The 15,293-nt window shown below is 37.6% G+C and overlaps 1 long non-coding RNA gene across 1 annotated transcript in view; it reads right to left on the bottom strand.

Annotated features, from left to right (window-relative positions):
- The window catches only part of LOC134810486 (uncharacterized), a 140,369-nt gene extending 129,430 nt beyond the window's left edge, over positions 1-10,939 (bottom strand). The window contains exon 1 of the long non-coding RNA XR_010158731.1: positions 10,791-10,939. This is a non-coding gene — a long non-coding RNA (uncharacterized LOC134810486). The remainder of the gene's footprint in view (positions 1-10,790) is intronic.
- Positions 10,940-15,293: the final 4,354 nt, after the last annotated feature.

Genomic DNA, 15,293 nt, shown 5'->3' with positions numbered 1-15,293 from the left:
CACAAGAAATACTCAAGGGAGTCCTTTAGGCAGAAATGAAAGGAGGTTTGCACAAAGAGGAAATCCACAGGAAGAAATAAAGAGCATTGATAAAAGAAAATATAAAAGACAGTATAAATATAATTCTATTTACATAATAGCTCTTTTCATCTCCTATCTTATAGATAAGAAAACTACATAAAGCAATAATTATTAAGCAGCATCGATAGGTTATAAGAAATAAAGATATGAATTGTGTGATGATACTAGCCTAAAGAAAGGGAGAATAAATACCATTGGGGCAAAATGGTATTAAACTTACTGAAATTAAGTTATATTATTCTAATCTAGATGTTTTAAGTTAAGATGTTAATTGTAATCCCCAGAGCAACAATCATTAATAAAATAATTAAATCCACATTTTATATATATACACATATATATATACATACATATATATATAAAGAAACAACAAGCAAATTAAATGGTGGACTAGAAAAATCTATTTAACACAAAAGGAGGCAGTAATGAAGGAATAGAGAAACAACAAATTTGATATAAAAGAACAAAATAGTGAAATGCAAATGTAAATTCTACCTAAACAATAATTACATTAATATAAATAAAGTAAGTACCTCCAATGAAAAGCAGATATTGGCAGATAGGTTAAGAAAACAAACAAACAAAAACATGGTCTCACTATATGTTATATAAAAGAGATAGACTTTAGCATCAAACACACAAATAGGTCGAAAGTAAAAGAATACCAGAAAGAGATACCACGCAAACAGTAACAAACAGAGAGGCAGAGAGGCTAGATTACTATCAGATAAAATATAGTTTAAAACAAAAATAATTACTAGAGACAAAACATATATTTTCTAATAACACAGTCAATCCATCCATTAGATATAATAACTATAAACACATGCATCTAACAGCAGATCCTCAACAAATGTGAAGCAAAGACAGAGAAAAGAAGGGAGAAATAGACAATTCAACAATAATGTTGGAGACTTCAGTACTTCACTTTCAATAATATGGAGAATAAAATAGGTAGAAGATCATCAAAGAAATAGACTTGAATAACACTATAAATCAACTAGTCCTAACAGGTATTCATAGAACACTACACTGAACAGCAGCAGAAAACAGTTTTCTCAAGTGCACATAGCACACTCTCCAGAATAGACCATGTGTCAGCACATAAAATAAGCCTCAATCCATTCAAAATTTTGTAATTATAAAAAATATGTTCTCTGACTGCAAAGGAATAAAATTGGAAATCAGTAACAGAAGGAAGTGTGGGTAATTCAAAAATAAATGAAAATTAAATGACACATTTTTAAATAGTTAATACATCAAAGAAGAAATCACAAGGGAAATTGGAAAATATTTTGAGTTAAATGAAAACAAAAACACAACATACTAAAATTTATGGGAAGTAGCTAAAGCAGTGCTTAGAAGAAAAGGTATGGCTGTAAACACCTATGTTTAAAAAAAGAAAATCTCAAATAAATAACCATCCACCTTAAGCTAACAAAACTCAAATCAAGCAGAAGAAAAAAAAGATTACAGTGAAAATAAATTTTAAAAAAAGAAAGCCAGTAGAAAAAATATTGAAATCAAAAATGTATTATTTGGCTGAGTGCAGTGGCTCATGCCTGTAATCCCAACACTTTGGAAGGCTGAGGTGGGTGGATCACCTGAAGTTAGGAGTTTGAGACCAGCCCGGCCAACATGGCGAAACCCTGTCTACTAAAAAAATACAAAAACTAGCCAGGCATGGTGGCACACACCTGTAATCCTAGCTACTCAGGAGACTGAGGCAGGAGAATCGCTTGAACCCAGGAAGCAGAGGTTGCAGGGAGCTGAGATCGTGATACTGCATTCCAGCCTGGCTGACACAGCAAGACTCTGTCTCAAAAAAAACATACAAATATATATATATAAAAAATATATAAATATATACAAATATAAATTTATATATGTTATATATAAATATATATAGAAATATAAATTTTTATATATTATATATAATATATATAGAAATATAAATTTATATATACAAATATATAATATATATAATTATATATGTATAATTTTTATATACTATATAGATATATATAAAATTTGAAAAAATAAACAAAATTGACAAACTTTTAGCCAGCCAGAAACAAATGGGAGAAGATTTATATTACCAATGTAAGTAAACAAAAAGGGGACATCACTATTGACCATACATAAACAAGAAGGATTTTAAGGGAATACTGTGACAAATTATATGTCAATAAATAGACAAATTCCTAAAAAGATACAAACCACTAAAGTGGACGAAAACATAAAAAGAAATTTTGAACAGATCTATAAGAAGTAAAGCTGTTAAATTAGTAATCAGAAAAGCTAACCACAAAGAAAAGTCCAGAACAAGATAGTGTCACTGGTAAATTATTTCAAATACTTAATGAATAATCATCAATGTGCCACAAAGTCTTCCAAAAAATAAAAAAGGAAAAAGCAATTTTCAATTCACTCATTATTTCTATTCAAAATTTTACCATTCAGGTAAATTAGGGGGAAAAAAAGTAAAAAGTATCCAGATTGGAAAGAAAGAAGTAAAATTTTCTCTGTTCACAGGTGACATGATTTGTACAAAGAAAATTCTAAGGAAAACACACACACACACACACACACACGCACGAAAGAAATAGAATTGAGAGTCTAGAAATGACCTCTTACATTTATGATCATTTAGTAGTTTTACAGGAAAGTCAAGACAAATCAAGAAGGAAACATTATCTTTTTAACAAATGATGCTGGATGACACATGTATACATATGTAACTAACCTGCACATTGTGCACATGTACCCTAAAACTTAAAGTATAATAATAATAAAATAAAAAAATAAAAACAAATGATGCTGGAAAAACTGGATATCCACATGCAAAAGAATGAAGGTAGATCCTCACCTCACACCATATACAAAAACTAAAAATGAATCAAACACCTAAATAAAAAAACTAAAACTATAAAACTCTTAGGAAAAAATACATAGAAATAAATTCTCATGATCTTGGGTTAAGCAATGTTTCATTAGACAAGACACTGAAGCACAAGCAATGAAAGAAAAAAGTGGACATATTCTACTTGATAAATTTAAAACTTCTGTTCCTCAAAGGGCACAATCAAAAAAGTGAAAAGATGATCTACAGAATCAAAGAATCTGAAAGTCATGTATCTGATAAGGGCCTAGTATCCAAAATAGTATAAAGACCTCCTGCAATTCAACAATAAAAAGACAAATAATCAAATTTTTAAATAAGCAAATGACCCAAACACACGTTTCTCTAAAGAAGATAATATACAGCTAGGCATGTTGGCTCATGCCAACATGCTTGCTGGGTCCCCAAGCAGGCCATTTCTGCCTGGCACCACAGGGACCCTTTGGGAGGGCAGCCAGAGTTGTGGGGGGAAATGCTGCAAGGAGAAGGAAGTCTCCAATTTGACCAATTTTGTAACCATTTGAACTGGGTGAAAAGCCTTCTGCCCAGAACTCAGGGAAGGGCATGAATCCAGTGTTCAGACTTCACAGGCAGGGGAAGAAATAAAACCCTGTTCTTTCTCAGCGGGGAGGTGGGTAGCCTGGAGCAAGTTCTCAAGCCCTGTTCACCCACTGCCTGGAAACAGACTCAGGCTGTTACGTGGGGCACGGTAAGACTGAGTCCAGCCCTTCAGATCATGTGGGAGCTGGGTGAGGACTGTGACTGCCGACTTTCCCCCACTGCCCTGATAACCTGCATGACTCAGCAAGGGAAGTCATAATGCTCCTAGGTACACAACTCCATTGACTTGGGAACCTCGTCCAGTTCCTCTACAGCAGCCTCAGCAAGACCCGCCCAATGAGAGTCTGAGCTCAGACATGCCTGGTACTGACCCCACCTGATGGGCCTTCCCTATCCACCCTGGTAGCTGAAGACAAACGGGATATACTCTTGGGAGTTCCAGGGCCCCACCCACTGCCAGTTCCTCTCAATACTACTACAGCTGATGCTCTCTGGAAAGTGCCACCTCCTGGCAGGAGGCCAACCAGCAAAAAAATAGAGTATTAAACCACCAAAGCTAAGAACTCTCACAGAGTCCATTTCACCCCCTACCACCTCCACCAGAACAGGTGCTGTATCCACAGCTGAGAAATCCATAGAGTGTTCACATCACAGGACTCTGGGCAGACAACCCCCAGTACCAGCCCAGAGCCAGGAAGACTTGCTGGGTGGGTAGACCCAAAAGAGAGATAACGATCACTGCAACTCAGCTCACAGGGAGCCACATCCATAGGAAAAGGGGGAGAGTACTACATCAAGGGAATAACCTGTTGGTCAAAAGAATCTGAACAATAACCTTCAGCCCTAGACCTTCCATCTGACAGAGCCTAATCAAATGAAAAGGCACCAGAAAACCAACCCTGGTAATACGACAAAACAAGGCTCTTTAACACCCCCAAGAAATCACACTAGCTTACCAGCAATGAATCCAAATCAAGAAGAAATCCCTGATTTACCTGAAAAAAAGTTCAGGAGGTTAGTTATTAAGCTAATCAGGGAGGCACCAGAGAAAGGTGAAGCCCAATGCAAGGAAATCCAAAAAATGATACTAGAAGTGAAGGGAGAAATATTCAAGGAAATAGAGAGCTTAAAGAAAAAACAATCGAAACTTCAGGAAACACTGGACACACTTATAGAAATGCAAAATGCTCTGGAAAATCTCAGCAATAGCATTGAATAAGTAGAAGAAAGAAATTCAGAGATTGAAGACAAGGTCTTTGAATTAACCCAATCCAATAAAAATGAAGAAGAAAGAATAAGAAAATATGAACAAAGCCTCCAAGAAGTCTGGGATTATGTTAAACAACCAAACCTAAGAATAATTAGTGTTCCTGAGGAAGAAGAGAAATCTAAAAGTTTAGAAAACATATTTGGGGGAATAATTGAGGAAAACTTCCACACCCTTGCTAGAGACCTAACATCCAAATACAAGAAGCACAAAAAACATCTGGGAAATTCATCACAAAATTCATCACCTAGGGACATTGTCATTAGGTTATTTAAAGTTAAGACGAAGGAAAGAATCTCAAGAGCTGTGAGACAAAAGCACCAAGTAAACTATAAAACAAAATCTACCAGATTAACAGCAGATTTCTCAGAAGAAACCCTACAAGCTAGAAGGGATTGGGGCCCTATCTTCAGCCTCCTCAAACAAAACAATCATCAGCCAAGAATTTTGTATCCAGCAAAATTAAGCATCATATATGAAGGAAAGACACAGTCTTTTTCAGACAAACAAATGCTGAGAGAATTTGCCACTACCAAGCCACCTACAAGATCTGCTAAAAGGAGCTCTAAATCCTGACACAAATTCTGGAATGACATCAAAACAGAGCCTCTTTAAAGCATAAATCACATAGGACCTATAAAACAAAAATACAATTTAAAAAGCAAAAAAAACAAGGTACACAGGCAATAAATAGTATGATGAATACAATGATACCTCACTTCTCAATACTAGCATTGAATGTAAATTTCCTAAATGCCCCTCTTAAAAGATACAGGACTGCAGAATGGATAAGAACTCACCAACCATCTGCTGCCTTCAGGAGACTCACCTCACACATAAGCACTCACATAAACATAAAGTAAAAGAGTTGAAAAAGGCATTTCATTGCAAATGGACATCAAAAGTGAACGAGGGTAGCTATTCTTGTATCAGACAAAACAAACTTTAAAGCAACAGCAGTTAAAAGAGACAAAGAGGGACATTGTATAATGGTAAAAGGCCATCTCCAACAGGAAAATATCACAATCCTAAACATATATGTACCTAACACTGGAGTTCCCAAATTTATAAAACAATTACTAGTAGACCTAAGAAATGAGATAAATAGCAACACAATAATAGTGGGGCAATTCAATACTACACTGACAGCACTAGACAGGTCATCAAGGTAGAAAGTCAACAAAGAAACAATGGATTTAAACTATACCCTGGAGGAAATGGACTTAACAGATATATACAGAACATTTCATCCAATGACCACAGAATACACATTCTATTCAACAGCATGTGGAACTTTCTCCAAGATAGACCATATCATAGGCCACAAAATAAGCCTCAATAAATCTAAGAAAATTGAAATTATATCAAGCACTCTCTCAGACCACAGTGACATAAAACTGGAAATCAATTCGAAAAGGAACCTTCAAAACCATGCAAATACATGGAAATTAAATAACCTGCTCCTGAATGATCATTGGGTCAACAATGAAATCAAGATGGAAATTTAAAAATTCTTCAAACTGAATGACAATAATGATACAACCTATCAAAACCTCTAGGATACAGCAAAGGCAGTGCTAAGAGGACAATTCATAGCCCTAAATGCCTCCATCAAAAAGACTGAAAGAGCACAAACTGACATTCTAAGCTCACACCTCAAGGAACTAGAGAAACAAGAAAAAACAAAACCCAAACCCAGCAGAAGAAAGGAAATAACCAAGATCAGAGCAGAACTCAATGAAATTGAAACAAAAAAATACAAAAAAATAAATGAAACAAAAAGTTGGTTATTTGAAAAGATAAATAAAATTGATAGGCCATTAGCAAGATTAATCAAGAAAAGAAAAGAGAAAATCCAAAAAACCTCAATAAGAACTGAAATGAGAGCTATTACAACTGACACCACAGAAATACAAAAGATCATTCAAGGCTGCTATGAACACAAAACACGTAAGTTTATGCACATAAACTAGAAAACCTAGAAGAGATGGATAAACTCCTGGAAAAATACAACCCTCCTAGTTTAAATCAAGAAGAAATAGATACCCTGAACAGACCAATAACAAGCAGCAAGATTGAAGTGGTAATTTTAAAATTACCAACCAAAATAAAAGCCCAGGACCAGATGGATTCAGAGCATAATTCTACCAGACATTCAAACAAGAATTGGTACCAATCTTTTCAACACTTAGAGAAAGAGGGAACCCTCCCTAATTCATTCTATGAACCCAGCATCACCCTAATACCCAAACCAGGAAAGGACACAACCAAAAAAGAAAACAACAGACCAATATCCCTGATGAACATAGATGCTAAAATCCTTAACAAAATACTAGCTAACTAAATCCAACAACATATCAAACAGATAATCCACCATGGTCAAGTAGGTTTCATATCAGGGATGTAGGGATGATTTAACATAAGCAAGTCAATAAATGTGATACACCACATAAAGAGAATTTAAAACAAAAATCACATGATCATTTCAATAGACGCAGAAAAAACATTCGACAAAAATCCAGCATTGCTTTATGATTAAAACTCTCAGCAAAATTGGCCTACAAGGGACATACCTGAATGTAATACAAGCCGTCTATGACAAACCCACAGCCAACATAATACTGAATGGGGAAAAGTTGAAAGCATTCCCTCTGAGAACTGGAACAAGACAAGGATGCCCACTCTCACCATTCCTCCTCATCGTAGTACTGGAAGTTTTAGCCAGAGCAATCAGACAAGAGAAAAAAATCAACAGCATCCAAATCAGTAAAGAGGAAATCAAACTGTCACTGTTTGCTGATGATATGATCATTTACCTTGAAAACCCTAAAGACTCCTACAGAAAGCTCCTAGAACCGATAAAAGAATTCAGCAAAGTTTCTAGATACAAGATTAATGTACACGAATCAGTAGCTCTTCTATACAACAACAGCAACCAAGCAGAGAATCAAATTGAGAATTCAACCCCTTTTACTGAAAAAAAAAAAAACTTAAGAATATACCTAACCAAGGAAGAGAAAGACATCTACAAGGAAAACTACAAAACACTACTGAAAGAAATCATAGACAACACAAACAAATGGAAACACATCCCATGCTCATGGATGGGTAGAATCAATATTGTGAAAATTGACCATATTGTCAAAGCAATCTACAAATTCATTGCAATCCCCATCACAATACCACCATCATTCTTCACAGAATTAGGAAAAACAGTTCTAAAATTCATATGGAACCAAAAAAGAGCCCGCATAGCCAAAGCAAGACTAAGTAAAAAGGACAAAACTGGAGGCATCACACTACCTGATTTCAAACTATACTATAAGGCCATAGTCACCAAAACAGCTTGATACCGGTATAAAAATAGGCACATAGACCAATGGAACAGAATAGAGAACCCAGAACTAAACCCAAATACTTACAGCCAACTGATGTTTGACAAAGCAAACAAAAGCATAAAGTGGGGAAAGGATGCCCTTTTCAACAAATGGTGCTGGGATAATTGGCTAGCCACATGTAGAATGAAACTGGATCCTCATCTCTCACCTTATACAAAAATCAACTCAAGATGGATTAAGGACTTAAATCTAAGACCTGAAACTATAAAAATACTAGAAGATAACCTTAGAAAAACCCTTCTAGACATTGGTTTGGGCAAGGATTTCATGACCAAGAACCCAAAAGCAAATACAACAAAACAAAGATAAATAGGTGGGACTTAATTAAACTAAAGAGCTTTTGCATGGCAAAAGGAACAGTCAGCAAAGTAAACAGACAACCCACAGAGTGGGGGAAAATCTTCACAATCTATACATCTGACAAAGGACTAATATCCAGGATCTACAACGAACTCCAACAAATCAGCAAGAAAAAAACAAACAATCCCATCAAAAACTAGGCTAACAACATAAATAGACAATTCTCAAAAGAAGATATACAAATGGCCAACAAACATATGAAAAAATTCTCAACATCACTAATGATCAGAGAAATACAAATAAAAACCACAATGCAATACCACCTTACTCCTGCAAGAATGGCCATAATCAAAAAATCAAACAACAGTAGATGTTGGCATGGATTCAGTAATCAGGGAGCACTTCTACACTGCTGGTGGGAATGTAAATTATTACAGCCACTATGGAAAACAGTGTAAAGATTCCTTAAAGGACTAAAAGTAGAACTACCATTTGATCCAACAATCCCACTACTGGGTATCTACCCAGAGGAAAAGAAGTCATTATATTTGCACATGCATGTTTATAGCAGCACAATTCACAATTGCAAAATCATGCAACCAGTCCAAATGCCCATCAATAAACAAGTGGATAAAGAAACTGCGGTATATATATATTCCATATATATACTCATATATATATGTTCCATCTCACATATATATATACACACATATATATTCCATCTCATATATATATACACACACACATATATATTCCATATATGTATATTCCATATATATATATATTTCATCTCATATATATGATGGAATACTACTCAGCCATAAAAAGGAATGAATTAATGCCATTCACAGCATATATATATATATATTTATATATATATGAGATGGAATACTACTCAGCCGTAAAAAGAATGAATTAATGGCATTCGCAGTGACCTGGATGAGACTGGAGACCATTATTCTAAGTGAAGTAACTCAGGAATGGAAAACAAAACACCATATGTTCTCACTGATATATGGGAGCTAAGCTATGAGGAAACAAAGGCATAAGAATGATACAATGGACTTTGGGGACTTGAGGGGAAGGGTGGGAGGGACCAAGAGATTAAAGACTACAAATGTGATGCAGTGTACGCTGCTCAGGTGATGGCTGCACCAAAATCTCACAAATCACCACTAAAGAACTTACTCATGTAACCAAATACCACCTGTACCCCAATAACCTATGGAAATTTTTTAAAATTTTAATTTAATCTAATTTTAAAAAAGAAATGGCAAATAAGCATATGAAAAAATGCTCCTCAGCATCAGTCATTACGAAATGCAAATCAAAATCATGATGAGATACCAGTTCACACTATTCTTTCAGCTATCTTTTTTTAATTTTAGGATAGCTAAAATAAAAAAGATGAAGGGTTTGTGAAGACCTGAAGAAAATAGAAGTCTCATACATTGCTAGTTTGGTGCAAAATGGTACAACCACTTTGGAAAATAGTTTGACAACTCCTCAAAATCTGAAATATAAACTTCATATAACTGAGAAATTTTATTCTTGGTGTATACTCAAGATAATTAAAAACGTGTCCACACAAAAACTTGTGTATCAATGTTCTAAGCAGCATCAGCCACCAAAAAGTGTAAACAACTCAAATGTCTATCAGCTTATTAATGGGCGAACATCATGTACTATATACATACAATGGAATCTTTTTCAGCCATAAAAAGAAATGAAGTACTGATTTACGCTACATGGATTAACCCTGAAACTGTTTTGCTGGGTGAAAGAAGCCAGTCATGAAAGAGCACAAACTGTTGATTCCATTATATGAAAAGCCCAGAATAGAAAAATTCATGAAGACCTAAAGTAGATTAGTGGTTTCCAGGGGATTAGGGGAGAGGCAAATGGGTAGTGAGTGCTAATGGGTACTGGATTTCTTTTTGTGCTAATAATTTTCTAAAGTTAGATAGTAGTGATGGTTGCACAGCCCGGTGAATAGACTAAAAACACTGGTTTGTATACTTTAAAAGGGTGAATTTTATGGTATACATATCTATAAAGTCATTATTAAATATAGAATTAGACCAGTGAATCTGATCCATGAATTAACACAGGGCTGTTTGAGACCTGGGGACAGAGTGGATCACTTGCCAGAAGGTACATCATCTACAACGTTATACTTTACTGTCATTTAAAAGTCCACCATGTGAGTTTTTTATCTAACCATCTTCCTTGTCTGCTTACTCTATACACTAAATGTCATTACTCCCATCACCATACTCACCTCTTTACACCTCCTCTTCCACTTCCCATGAAATCTGTGGCTCTCACTGCAGCCCTGATTACCTGACGGTTCACGTCTGTGATCAGCCCGTCTTCTCACTGTAAAGCCAAGGTTTACACAGCAGAGCTCCCCAGGAACACTCCAGATTGCATTTTCCACCTGCAGAGGAACAAATGGGATTTAAACACGTGATTGGAGTCAGAGCCTTGGCTTTGGCCGTCTCATATGAGTGCTTGGATTGGAAGTTTTAAGCAAGGCCATGTCACCTTTACTTAGTGTTCAACATTCAAACAATACGTAGATCTATTTTTCACTTGTAGGAGTGCAGATAGGAATAATAACACGGCCACATTAGTTATGTGGCCATTTGTAAATGAGAAAACTACTTCAGAAAGAACAGGTCTATTATATGGCAACAGATTAGACTTGGCAGGTCTTTCTGGCCTGAGAGGGAGAACATTATATTACTTGAAATGGCATACATTTACCCAGCAATTCATATAATACAGAATAAACCAGAAGCTGGAAATTAGTAAACATAACAGTGCCTTTTGCAAAGAACCTGGCATTACACTAAGATCTAAAAATAGAAATATGTGGAACAAGAGCCCAGCGCAGAAGCATCTCTGATCCTGCTCTGTCTCCCTGAACCACTGCTATTGCCTCAGCTCAGTCCTGCACCAGCCCTTGCCTAGACTGTGAAAATTGCTTCTTAATTGCTTTTCTGATTACATTTGAAGCCCCTCAAGCTGATCTTCTACACAGCCTCTCAAGATAATCTTGAGAGGAATCGTGTCCTCTCAAAGGACTAGTCTAGTCTAAAAGGAATCGTGTCCATAATCCACAAGATTCAAGTTACACGACACATGGAGCTCTTTCTCTTGTCATCCTTCTTGCTGTCTCCTCGTGATGTAGTCTGGATGAAATTTCTTACAGCTTTGTTGCAAGTCATTCACGAATTCAGCACTACCAGGTACCCTGCTAGAGGCCTGATTTCATTTCACATATTTAATCTTTCCAACAAAACTGCCCCCACTTAACAGGCGAAGACATAAAATAAATTGTCAACATCACCTGGATGGAAAGGTGGCAGTCCAGATCCTCCAGTGTGCACGCCACACCCAAACCCCTTGGCTGCTTTATTGCTGGATCACCTGTGCTCTCTGGGGCCTGCATGCCTTCACTCATATGTGTTTCTCTCTCTGACATGTTCTGTGCCTGGTAAACTTCTCTCAGGGCCCAGGTCAAGTGCCAGCTTTGCTGTGAAGGCTCTGTGACTCCCCAGAAGCTGCTCCCCTGACATCCCTCCTTGTGCTTCCCACATGTCCCTGAGCTGCTTCTCCCATCACTGCAATGGCCTCAGAAGACCGTTTCCTTTTCATCATGGTGTGACATGTGGTAGAAACACAATAATTTATATTTTTGCTTTTTAAAACTGTTTTCCATTTTTTATTGCATTAGAATAACATAAAATTTACCATCTTAACCATATGAAGTGCACAGTTTAATGATATTAAGTATATTCATAATATTGTGCACCCATCACCACCACCCATCTGCATAACCTTTCATCCTGTAAAACGGAAACTCTGTACCTGATAAACACAAACTCCCCATTCTGTCCTCCTCCCAGCTTTTGAAAACCACCATTCTACTTTCTGTCTTTATGAATTTGACTAGTCTAGGGACCTCATATAAGTGGAATTGCACAGTATTTGCCTTCTTGTGACTGGCTTATTTCACTTAGCATAATGTCCTCAAGGTTAATCCATGTGGATTATGTCTCAGAATTCCCTTCCTTTAAGGCCAAATCGTTTGTTTACACCATGTTTTGTTTATACATTCATATGTCAATGGACCCCTGGGTTGCTTCCACATTTTAGCTAGTGTACATAAGGCAGCTATGAACATGGCATACAAATGTCTCTTGGATATGCTGCTTTCAATTATTTTGAGTATGTACCCAGAAGTGGAATTATTGGATCACAAGGTAATTCTATTTTTTAAGTTTTTGAGATACTATCATGTTGTCTTAGTGACTGTAACATGTTACGTTCCCACAGAGAGTATACAAGAGTTCCAATTTCTTCACTTCCTCACCCACACTTGTAAATTCCTGATTTTTGATACTAGTCATCCTCATGGGTGTGAGGTGGCCTCTCAATTTGGTTTGCACTTCCCTAATGACTAGCGATGTTGGGCATCTTTTCATGTGCTTATGGACCATTTGTATGTCTTCTTTAGAGAAAGGTCCATTCAAGTCCTTCAATCCATTTTTGAATAGGGTTGTTTGTTTATTGTTGTTAAGTTTTAGGAATTCTCTATATATTCTAGTTATTAATCTACTTTCAATTATTTTTACCCATTCTGTGGATTGTCCTTTTACTCTGTTGATATTATCTTTTGATGCAGAAATGTTTTCATTTTCACAAAGTCCAGTTTGTCTACAATTGATAGTTACAGAATGACAGTCACAAGGGTAACACGAACTTCCTATTTAACTCCTATATTTGTCTTTTGTGTTCTGAACAGATCTGGCATTGTCATTAGAATCCACATTCTGTCTTCCTGAAGCTTTAGGTTGAGGATGACCCTGTGCCAAGGGGCACTCATGGGGGATGGGGTACGGTAGGATAGCATCAGCACCGCAATAAACCCCAGAGTGCGCACGTCCAGGCACGCCGTGACAAGTGAGGAGAGGAAACCTGGGTTTAGGGCCCCAACCAACATGCCCACAGAGGGGGTTAGGGAAGCTGTCAAAATTGTCTTTTAAATTCTAATTTTTTTTTAGATGGAGTTTCATTCTTATTGTCCAGGGTGGAGTGCAATGGCGCTATCTCCGCTCGCTTGAACCTCCGCCTCCTGGGTTCAAGTGATTCTCCTGCCTCAGCCTCCCAAATAGCTGGGATTACAGGCGCCCGCCATCAAGCCCAGCTAATTTTTTATGTATTTTTAGTAGAGACAGAGTTTCACCAGGTTGGCCAGGCTAGTCTTGAACTCCTGACCTTAGGTGATCCAGCCACCTTGGCCTCCCAAAGTGCTGAGATTACAGGTGTGAGCCACTGCGCCTGGACAAATTTGAATTTCTTTAGAGTATACATGTAAAATATTTTAGCACATTTGGAAAATACAGAAAAAAATTTAAAAAATAAAATAAAAAGATCACTTAAAACCCATGACCTGGAAATAACTGCTGTTAAGTGCCGGTGAAATTTCTCCCCAGTGTTTTCGTTTGCTTATTTGTTTGTTTTCCTCTTCTCTGTGTGTTGTAAGGGATACGCTTTTCTGCTGGGCTACTGTTTCAAAGAAAAATTTCTGTAGGTGACTTTTCCCCCTTGGGGATACTTAGCAATGGCTGGAAACACTTTTGGTTGTCAAGGGTACTACTGGCATCTAGTGGGTAGGGACCAGAGATACTGCTAAACATTCTACAATATCCAGGACACACACACACACACATACACACACACACACACACACTCAGAGTAAAGAATTATGTCCACAAAATGTCAACTGTACCGAGGTTGGGAAGTTCTGCTCTGCACCTGCATCATCTTGCAGGCTTGTTAAAGCACGGGTTACCAAGCCCACTCTCTGAATTTCTCATTCCATTCATCTGGGTGGGACCAGACAACCTGCATTTCCAACAAGCTTCCCAGTGACCTCACACTTCCAGAGTTAGGAAGAGCCTAGGAGGATCACATCTCTACCTTTCTCTAGCTCCCCACTCACCCTCCCAAAGAGGGGAGAATGAGCTGCCCTATGGGGGTGGCATCCAACATCTACCCTTCCCCCACTGACTGGAGGCCTTGTGTTCAAATCCACCTTCTCTCTCCCTGCTGGCAAGACTCCTGGTTGAGTGGCCTCTGCTCTCTTCAAGGCCAGAACGCACAGGGACGCCCTTCTCAGCAGGTGCCCATTCCTGCCACCTACCTTGACCTGGGTGGGAGGAGAAGGAAGCCCACCTGGCCCCAGAAGCTGGTTTACGCTCTGCTCAGCCCAGTGCTACCACAATAAGCTCATTTTTCACCCCTTCTCATGTTGGCCAATTTCTCATTCATTTCTGAATTTAGAGGAAAAAGGGGTTGTGGTTTATGGGTCTCTTTAAGCTTCACCAAAAGGGGTTTTAACTGGAAATTGAAAAGGAGACATGTCCATGCAGCTAGCGGCAGGCAAGATCAACTTCACACGTGGGAAGTGGAAGGTCTCAGTGGTGGCCAAGGAAGGAGAGTGGCTGTGGGGGCTGGAGACTCTTACTTACCATTTGGGGTCCCAGCAGCCTGTTGTGTCCAGCAGCCATAGGTACCCAGTTGTGCGTTTAATAGGCCCCTGGCTGTTTTTAAAAGGTACAAACTTTAGTCAACTCTGGACAAGCAATGCCAACCGCTGGCTTTGACCTTAGCCTGTGAGGTGAGACTGAAATGAGATGAAAGGCTTGTCTCAAAACAGACCACAGGCTTTTGAGCCAATGCTGTGGGAACTATTTTTGCTCCGTTTAAAATG

Source organism: Pan troglodytes, chromosome 6 (genome assembly GCF_028858775.2).
Source record: "Pan troglodytes isolate AG18354 chromosome 6, NHGRI_mPanTro3-v2.0_pri, whole genome shotgun sequence".
NCBI classification, from domain to species: domain Eukaryota; kingdom Metazoa; phylum Chordata; class Mammalia; order Primates; family Hominidae; genus Pan; species Pan troglodytes.
This window is presented reverse-complemented; position numbering and strand designations above follow the sequence as displayed.